The sequence below is a fragment of the Rattus norvegicus genome, chromosome 3 (assembly GCF_036323735.1).
Source record: "Rattus norvegicus strain BN/NHsdMcwi chromosome 3, GRCr8, whole genome shotgun sequence".
Classification (NCBI taxonomy): domain Eukaryota; kingdom Metazoa; phylum Chordata; class Mammalia; order Rodentia; family Muridae; genus Rattus; species Rattus norvegicus.
In genome coordinates, this window is record NC_086021.1 from 26,543,749 (window position 1) to 26,552,726 (window position 8,978).

The 8,978-nt window shown below is 39.2% G+C and overlaps 1 protein-coding gene across 4 annotated transcripts in view; it reads right to left on the reverse strand.

Annotated features, from left to right (window-relative positions):
- Positions 1 to 8,596, reverse strand: part of Spopl (speckle type BTB/POZ protein like) — a 73,810-nt gene extending 65,214 nt beyond the window's left edge. For 3 of the 4 annotated variants that reach the window (XR_005501835.2, XM_017591625.3, XM_063283453.1), the window contains exon 1: positions 8,341 to 8,596. The gene's annotated coding sequence lies outside the window, so the exon portion shown is untranslated. The remainder of the gene's footprint in view (positions 1 to 8,340) is intronic. The other variant, XM_017591627.3, reaches the window with a different exon arrangement.
- Positions 8,597 to 8,978: the final 382 nt, after the last annotated feature.

Here is an 8,978-nt window from a genome sequence, read left to right on the forward strand (position 1 = left end):
CTATAGCAACAACCTGCATATATAATGAACATTGCATTTCTTTTTCCTTGTCCTTAGTCTGTAAACAAGACAATATAGTGTAGTAACAATAAAGGAGTTACGTTATAGGTAATGTAATACTCCATAATATATAATATAGGTAATATAGGTCATATTGAATTGGTCTAAACTATGTGAGAAGATATGCACTGATCACATGAAAATGCCTCCCCATTTTATAAAGTACTTGAGTATCATCTTTCCATCTTGGTATCCATAGGGACCTTAGATACCAAAAGACAACTAATTATCAGAACATCAATGATGATTTAAAATCCCACTTAAATTTCTACCTTAGTAAACTAGCAAAAAATAAATAAATAAATAAATAAATAAATAAATAAAATAAAACCAAAAAAAGGACCAAAAAAAAAAAATACCACCAAAAAACACTTAAGTTAAACCCAAGTCAACAAAATTAAGAGTAAGAAAGCAATAAAGAATAGTAAAACCAAAAGAGGATTCCTTAGAAAGAGGCATAAAACTGGTAAGTTTACAGTCCAATTGGTAATCAGGAAAAAATAAAAACTAAACAACAAAAAAACAAAGAATGCAAATTATTGGGAAAGATCATAAAGGATTCCACGGAAATGAAATGGGTAATAAAGAAATATAATATAATCAATTCTATATCCACTATTTGATAGTCAAAATGTAACGAATGTAATGAACCAATTTCTTGAGAAAGAATCTCCAAAATTCATGTAAGAGGTAGTGTTAGCAATCCGGCACCTCCACAGACAGCTGAAAGGGACCCCATGATGTCTGCAACCAGGCATCTTCCTAGTCAGCTTTCAAGGGATCAAGTGACACTAAGACATGTCATCACTAGCTGCCCAAAGGTGTCACCCTTGTCATTTATCCTCTGTACATGCACCGCAGCCTGATAAAAGGCCATGTTTTTCTACTCCTCATCTCGTCTTCTCTTTCCCCTTTCTTTTCATAAACTTCTCATGTGAGATCTGTTGTTGCATGGTATGACTTTTGTCAGAATCTACCACGTAGTTCCATCGGATAGACCACAGGAAAAAGCTGATCTGCTAAAGAAACATTAATAACTAAACTTCCAAAACAAAAACATCATGCCTAGATAGTCTGATAATTCTACCAAATATTTAAAGAGGAAATTATAGCGATTTGGGGCTGGAGAAATAGTTAAGACTGCTATATTTGGAGAAGCCAAGGTTCTGTTTCCAGAACCCACATGGCAGCTCACAATCCTGTTACTCCACTTTCAAGGGAGCTAATACCCTCTTGTAGCTTCGACAGACTCTTAAACACATGCAGTAAACATAAACTCACAAAGGCATACACATACATACATACATATATACATACACATGAAAAGTAATAAATCATTAGTGAGGTAGAGAAATGGCTCTGTGGTTAATAATAGTGCACACTGCCCTTCCAGAGTACCTGAGTTTGGTTCCTACCACCCATAGGTTGAACAGCTCACAACTGTCTGTAACTCCAATTCCAGGGGATCCAACACATTTTTCTAGCCTTTATGAGTACCTTCATATACCTGGCATATGTAGAGAAATAAACATACGCATAAATTAAAATATATATTAAAAGAAAAGACACTTAGAGCAATCTAAGTGTAGTCCTCACCTCTCATCCAGGAGGCTTCTCTTTGTAACAGAGACCATTATACTGGGATACATCTATGAAAGACCTCCTACACCAAAGGCTCAAGAACATTGTAAAAGATGGAGCAGAAAGATTATAAAAGCCAGTAAATCAGGGAGTATGTTGTAAGACTATCTCTCCCATAAAGCCTGAAGCTATACCCATAAAGTTTCATCGACGGTATGCCTAAACATGAGCTGTGCAAAGACAACAATAAGCATGATTAATGCAAGAGAAAGATCACAAGGTCTCAACTTTTTCCTCCCCAGAGGCAGGCTGAGTGGAAGAAAAAGTCTTCCCCAGGAAAGACCACACCAATTGGCTATCCAATATCAAATAGTCAACCCTGATTTATTTATTTATACACACACACACACACACACACACACACACACACACACACACACACACACAAATAGCCCTGTTAAATATGCATGTAACATAAAAGAGAAAATAAGGGAGGAGAATATAGGAGGAGTTGAGAGAGAAAGAAAGGAAAGGAAGAAATGGTGTAATTATACGATAATCACAAAAATAAATAATAAAAAAGAAGTTAAAGCAATTCTCTACAAACTCTTGTAAGATCAAACCTACCATAACGAAATTAGACCAGACCAGAACAGTACAAAAGCAGCACTATCTGCCATAAACAGAAAATTCTTTAAAACAATGTAGAAAAATCAAATCCAATAATATACTGTCAGGTCCAAAGTAAACTCCATTTCCTTGTGACTAGACAAAAGCCAGCATTCCTTCAGAAATTGTGAAGTACACCAACCCCCGACCCCACCACCAACACATACACCAAAAGAGCCTTACCACTGACAAAAGAGACATATCAAAGTGCCCCTGGCCTCTAGGCTACTTCGCTACACTAGGAGCTTCACCTAGCATGTCTGATCTTCTCCCCTATATTAATCCTCCAACACACCACAAACAACTAGAATTTATCACAGCAACATAAGCTTGCTCCACATTTGAAAACCTATTCATTAATCAATCACACTAATATATCAACAGACCAAAGCAGCAACAAAAAGTAGACTGCTAAAGTAGTCTTGCAAAAGACACCAAAAGACACAGCAGGGGAAGGGCAACAGAGAACAGAAACTTTCCTTCCTACCTCTTCAGGAATAGACAGATCTGACTTTGAACTTCTGTATCTTTCAGAGAACCTAGAGTTCTCCAGTCCCACTGATTGGACAATTCTTCCCTGACTGATCTCATCTTTTTTCTCTTTATTTGCATACCTACAATTATCAATCAGGGATCACAGGCACCTGACACTATAAATTCCAACTTTAGAACATAGGCATAGAACTGCCGTCAGCATAGACAGAAGAAAGGAAAAAGAAAAGAAGTAGACTCATCCTGCTCCTGATTATATGGCCTGGCCATGCACCTGCCCCTCTGCCCCACCCATCCCCAGATGTTCCTGCTCTTTACAAGGGAAAAGAAGCCTGACTGAAGACTCTACTGTCTGTCACTCAGCCAGCTTGTTTGGTGAAGAAGAACCGAACTCAAGACTCTGAGGACAGGCCCACTGAGGGCTAGGGCTTCTCCTTTGGTAAGGAGGCTTGGTTAGTCCAGCGTCCAAGACTGGACCAGAGGCACAGAGAAGGCTTGTTTTTGCCTCAAGTTGTGATACTACAAACTTCAGCTGTAGACAGGAATTCATTCCTGCAGCCTCCAAAACGTGCTACTCCCTTACCTCTAAACTTACTCAGCAAGCAACTGCTTATCTTTGGCACCCCCAAAACCCTGAGAGCTTTTGAGCTCTCACATTTCTCAGAACTTTAATAGCTTTCGGGTGGTGTACTAGTTACTTTTCTATTGCTGTGATAAAGCACCAGGATCAAGGCAACTTACAGAAGGAAGACTTTATTGGGATTACCATTCCAGAGAAACAAGAGCGTTTTATGGTAGGAAAGCAGTAAATACATGGCAGGAGCAGCTATTCAGTTAACCTTGAATGGCAAGCAGGAAGCAGAGACAACACACTAGAAATTGAGTCTTTAAACTACCAAAGTCTGTTCCTCAGTGACACACTTCTCCTAGGAAGGCCACACCTCCTCAACTTCCCAAACAGCTCCAGTGGGGACCAAGTATCCAAATGCTAGAGGTTATGGGAGACATCTCATTCAAACCATGAGAACTAGCACCCCACTCTCATCTACCAGGATGAATCATTTGTTGAATGAATCATTCAGTTGATTAAGCTGAATTAACATATCATTATTACTCTACATGCCTACATTAAGAATAACTCCTATACAGTCTATGAAATTCATCAAATTTGTATTTGCCTATCATAATGTCATACAGAGTATGCTAACTACCACAGTAATAGTATATGCTCCACCCATTCATCCACCTGTCCTCAGTCTCTGGAAAACAACTAACTTTAAAAACAACAAACCAAAAAACAGAAAACAAAAACCCAGAAACCTGTTTTGCCTTTTCCAAAATGTGATGTGAGTCATACAATGTACACTTTTTTTCATTCTAGTTTCTTTTATTCACTGTGCTTTTTAGCTTCCTCGGTTTCATGGCTTGAATGCTGAGTAGTATTCCATTGCATAGATGTCCTACCATTTGCTTGTCTTACTAAAAGACATCTTCAAAGTTTTGGCAATTATGAATATAGCTATTATGAACAACTATTTTGTGGAGACATAAAATTTTCAAATCCTTTGGGTAAATAACAAGCAGTGTAGTTGCTATGTGTAAGATTGTGTTTCACTCGATGACATGCTGACTAAATATCTTTTAAAGAGGTTTTATCACTGAACAGCCTCTAGCAGTGAAACTATGTGAAGTATGTGAATATGGACACAGAAAAATTTTGAGAAATCTTTGTACCTTCACTTAACTTTGCTGTAAACTGACAACACCTTCAAACATTTTCTTTTCTTAAATTAATTACTTGGGATGGGGGCAAATGAGAAGTTTACAAATACTCTTTATATACAAATTTTAAAAATTAATTTGCTTCAGAAAACATACCCGTGTAGGAAGCAACAATATGTTCTTTTATTTTTTATTTTGTTATGTGTAGGTGTTTTGTCTGCTTGTGTGTCATGAATCTCATGTATATAATTCTCATGGAGGCTAGAAAAGAGCAATGGGTCCTCTGGGTAGTGAGTTAAAGGCAGTTCTATGTTGTTAGGCAGCTGGGAATTAAACTCAAGTCTTCTGGTAGAGCAGCCAGTGATCTTTAACTACTGAGCCATCTCCCAAGTATCAATATGTTCTTTTTAATAAATCTCCAAAATATTTTAAAAGAATTATATCTACATTAGCTACTAAGAGATTAAACTTCTCCTTTTGTTATACTTTTCATTTTTGACACACACATACACACATACATATGTGTTTTGTTTTGTTTGGTGACATTTGGATACATATCTATAACCTCTCCCCCTTACTAATTTAAAGTCTTTTTTAAAAGACTCACTATCAGATACTAAGTTCTAGACTTAACTATGTAGTTAAGAACTTAGAGTGTAGGTAACAATGACCTGTAGATAGATGAATAATTGTTATCTGATATGCATAGTGCCATCAAAGCAGTTTGTTTACGTGGGCTTGGAAAGAGAGTGATATTAGGCAAGTTGAACTTGAGTGGATATTATAGTAGGTGGGAAATGTAAAGACATACTTTAGTTGTTTTTGACAACATGTATAGGCAAGGGTTTTAATGCTGTAGCTGGAAAAGTCTTACTTCAGCAGGAATGATTTGAAAGAAAAGGAACATAAGATGTACCTTGTATTGTTGTGAGGCAATCTCTTCTTGGTGAGGCTGGTGTTGACCTTTAGTCCTGGAGTGCAGGGATTATATGTATGTATTGCATGCCTGGTAAAATGTTTTGGAATTGTTTCACACTCCCCCTCTCTCTTCATGGTGTTTACATATGGTTCATATCTAGAGGTCAGAAGACAATGTAAGGGAGGTGCTACCTTCCTTTACCATGGGTTCCAGGGGATTGAACTCAGATTCTTAAGCTTGGCTGTAGGTTGCCTAATATAGTCTTCTTATATTTTATGTTAAGAACTTTGCGACTTTTGAATTCTTTTATTTATTATTTTACATTTTTTATTGCCTTTAACATTCACCACACCTGTGATCTCCATGCTTCTTAGTTTTGTAGGTCTAATTAAGTAACAATTGTTTTTCATATGATCTTTGGTTGTTACTATTTCTTAATTATTGGCATAATACCTGAGTTATATAACATAATTATATGCAAATGAGCTTTCCATAGCTGAAAGCTAGCAAATTTGAAATTTAAGGGGCCAGGTGATAATATAGAGCTTTAGTTATATATAAGCTAGAGGTCAAGAAGGAAAATATGGTTCATGCTACAGATTTTTAATCCCTCTATGTTAATAGTGGTAGCTTTGGCAATTAAAACTGAATAGTTTGTGGGTGGACTGACTGAGGAATTCAAAACTGTCTGCATGTCACTAAAACCAATGTGTATTTTGTAGCTTTTAACTGATTTCTTGGCTACATTCAAAATTCTTTCATGGGGTCTGTAGAAATTGCCCAGTGGTTAGGGGCATTTGGAGCTCTTGCAGAAGACCTGGGTTCAGTTTCTAGCACTGATATGATGGCTCATAATCATCTGTAACTCCATTTCTTGAAGAGTTGACACCATCTTCTGGCCTCTGTAGACACTGCATACCTGTGATACACATCTATACACTTGCCTCTTTCTCTCCACACATACTTCAGGTACCAGTCTTCTCTCTCTGAAGTCTGAAGGACTGAGTCATTACTAAGTCCTACCAATTTTGCCTCTCTGGCATTCACGAAATCTACTTCAACTCTGTTCTTGCTACCCTACAGTTTCATCATTTCTTGCCCAAACTGCTTTATCTCCTGGCACTTCAAATAGAATGCAGCATCGTAGATATGCATTATTTTACCATATGTTCAAAGCCATTCTCAGTATATTCTTTAAATTAATATGACTACTCCACAAACTTTAAAAGCTTTAACAGCCATCTGACATACCAAAACCTTCACATTATTGTGTTTTACTGAAACAAGACAATTGAACACAAATGCCTTTCATGTCCGGTAACACATAAGGCCTCAGATAAACTGTCCCAAGAGCTCAGGTGCATGAATTTTAGTAAACAGGGAAAAGCTTAGGAGTATGAATGAATGTAAGAGGTGCAAAGAGTTGCCAGTCTAGAGGAAGGCAAGTCTTTGCCTCCTATAATTCAATATAAAAGTCACGTGTAGACCACCAACCCAGCTCTGAATATTTCACCTGTAGTACTAATACTGTTATGTAATTTTTCCACTGTGAAAAAATCTGCTATGTACTTCATTTCATTTATTCTTAAAGCAATTATAAAGTTTTACAAGTTCCAAACAAATATTTGAAACAGGAATTCATCTATTTCCCTATGCAAAAATAGGGAACATACAAAAAGCTAAAACATGTATTTGTAATATATGTGCATAATAATGCAGTACAAATCTTATGTGCACCAAAAATGGATGTTAAGAAAAAACAACACAGTACCTCTGAATTTTACCTTCTCTTTTAGAATCAACTTACCAACACTTAAATCAAGTCAGCTATAAAAGGGTAACATTTCACAAGCACTTATCACACCCCTGGCATTGACATAACACTTTAACTGCATTAACTTGTGCAAGCACTACTAACCAAAGAGCATTGTCACCACCTCCTTTATAATTATAAGACTACTAAAGGCTGGAAAAGTTAAATGACTTTCTCAAAGCCAGAACAGAGGTTGCTGAGTAGAATGTTTGGCAATTCAACTACACTCTCTGAGCTCCTATCCATGAAGCAACATTTCTCTTGGGAATGATAGAAAAAATTTTGAAATGTTCTGCCACTTCTATCATCAGGAGTGTGGGGTGTAATTTGCCTAGTTATAAGCCTTGTTTCCACCCCAATAAGCAATGAATTTCAACTGTAGACGAAAATAAGAAAAGTCCCCTAATGGGGCAAACTAAGCCCAGAATTATTCAGATATATATGAAGTGTCGTCAGACACCTGGAACATGTGGGCAGACAGCTTAGGAATTTTATTCAGTCATGAAAATAGAAGGAATGGGTTTTATTTCTACAGGGAGTGTCAATTTCTTGGAGGGGGAAAATTCTATCACCCTTTTCCTTTTGTTCAACACAAATAAACATACTTAAGACTGAGTCTTAGCAGCGGGAAAGACAGCAGCAAAAGATAAAAAGGGAAGACAAATTTTCGACATTCAAGAATTAGACTCTTAATCACGGGGCTGGCTTGTCATGGCCTGGTAAATATGAGCTGTTACGGGCAAGAATGTGGTTGGAGACAGACACTCCTGGTCTGGGGAGCTGAAGTCGCCCTAAAATGAGCTAACAGGAACCACAGTTTTCAGAACCCATGCTTGAGACGACGGATGAAAACTATAGAGGGGTGCAGTTCTTTGCTTCGGGAAGACAGGAAAAGGCATAAAGATTCCTGGATGCAGATGAGGAGGGAGTTAGACGCGAGCAAAGGGGAACTGGGAGCTAAGGGGTAGGGGCGTCCTGAGGAAGCAGAACTGGATAAGGGAGAGCGGGGCCTGGGCTGGAGAAGCGACGACTGGCGCGGCGAGAGCGACGCGGCCCAGCGCCAGCCGATGGCCGGAACACCTACCCGGACACGAGGGGCGGCGGGCGGACCCTCGGAGGCCCCGGGGGCCGAGGCTGAGGCGGCGGCGAGCTCCTGCAGCGGGCGCCCCGGCCAAGCTGCATCCTCCTCCTGGCCTCCCTCCTTGTTCTCACCGGATGCTAAACTTCTTCCCCACAGTAAACAAACCGGGCGCGAAAGAGTGCTCCTAGCCTGAACCCCCTCCAACTCCTGAGGCTGTGGCGTCCAGTTTCCGCCCCTCCAGTCGCGCGTGCGCCAAGGAGCTTTTCCTGCTCTGAGACCGGGAACTTCCGGCGGCGGGTTTGCGTGCTGAGCTGCAATTTCCTGCTATCCTTGTTCCTTGCAGCTCCAAATAGAAAGTTTCCCGGGAACAAAAAGCCCCAGGACACCTCCTGACTCCGAAAATCCCATTTCAGTGAGAAAACACAGCAGGGGCCCTGTCCATTAAGAATGCATCCGGGGGGCTGGGGATTTAGCTCAGTGGTAGAGCGCTTACCTAGGAAGCGCAAGGCCCTGGGTTCGATCCCCAGCTCCGAAAAAAAGAACCAAAAAAAAAAAAAAAAAAAAAAAAAAAAAAAGAATGCATCCGGGTGTAACCTTTGTTCACCTCTCATTCTGACCCCCAAACTATTAAAAGCTGAAAC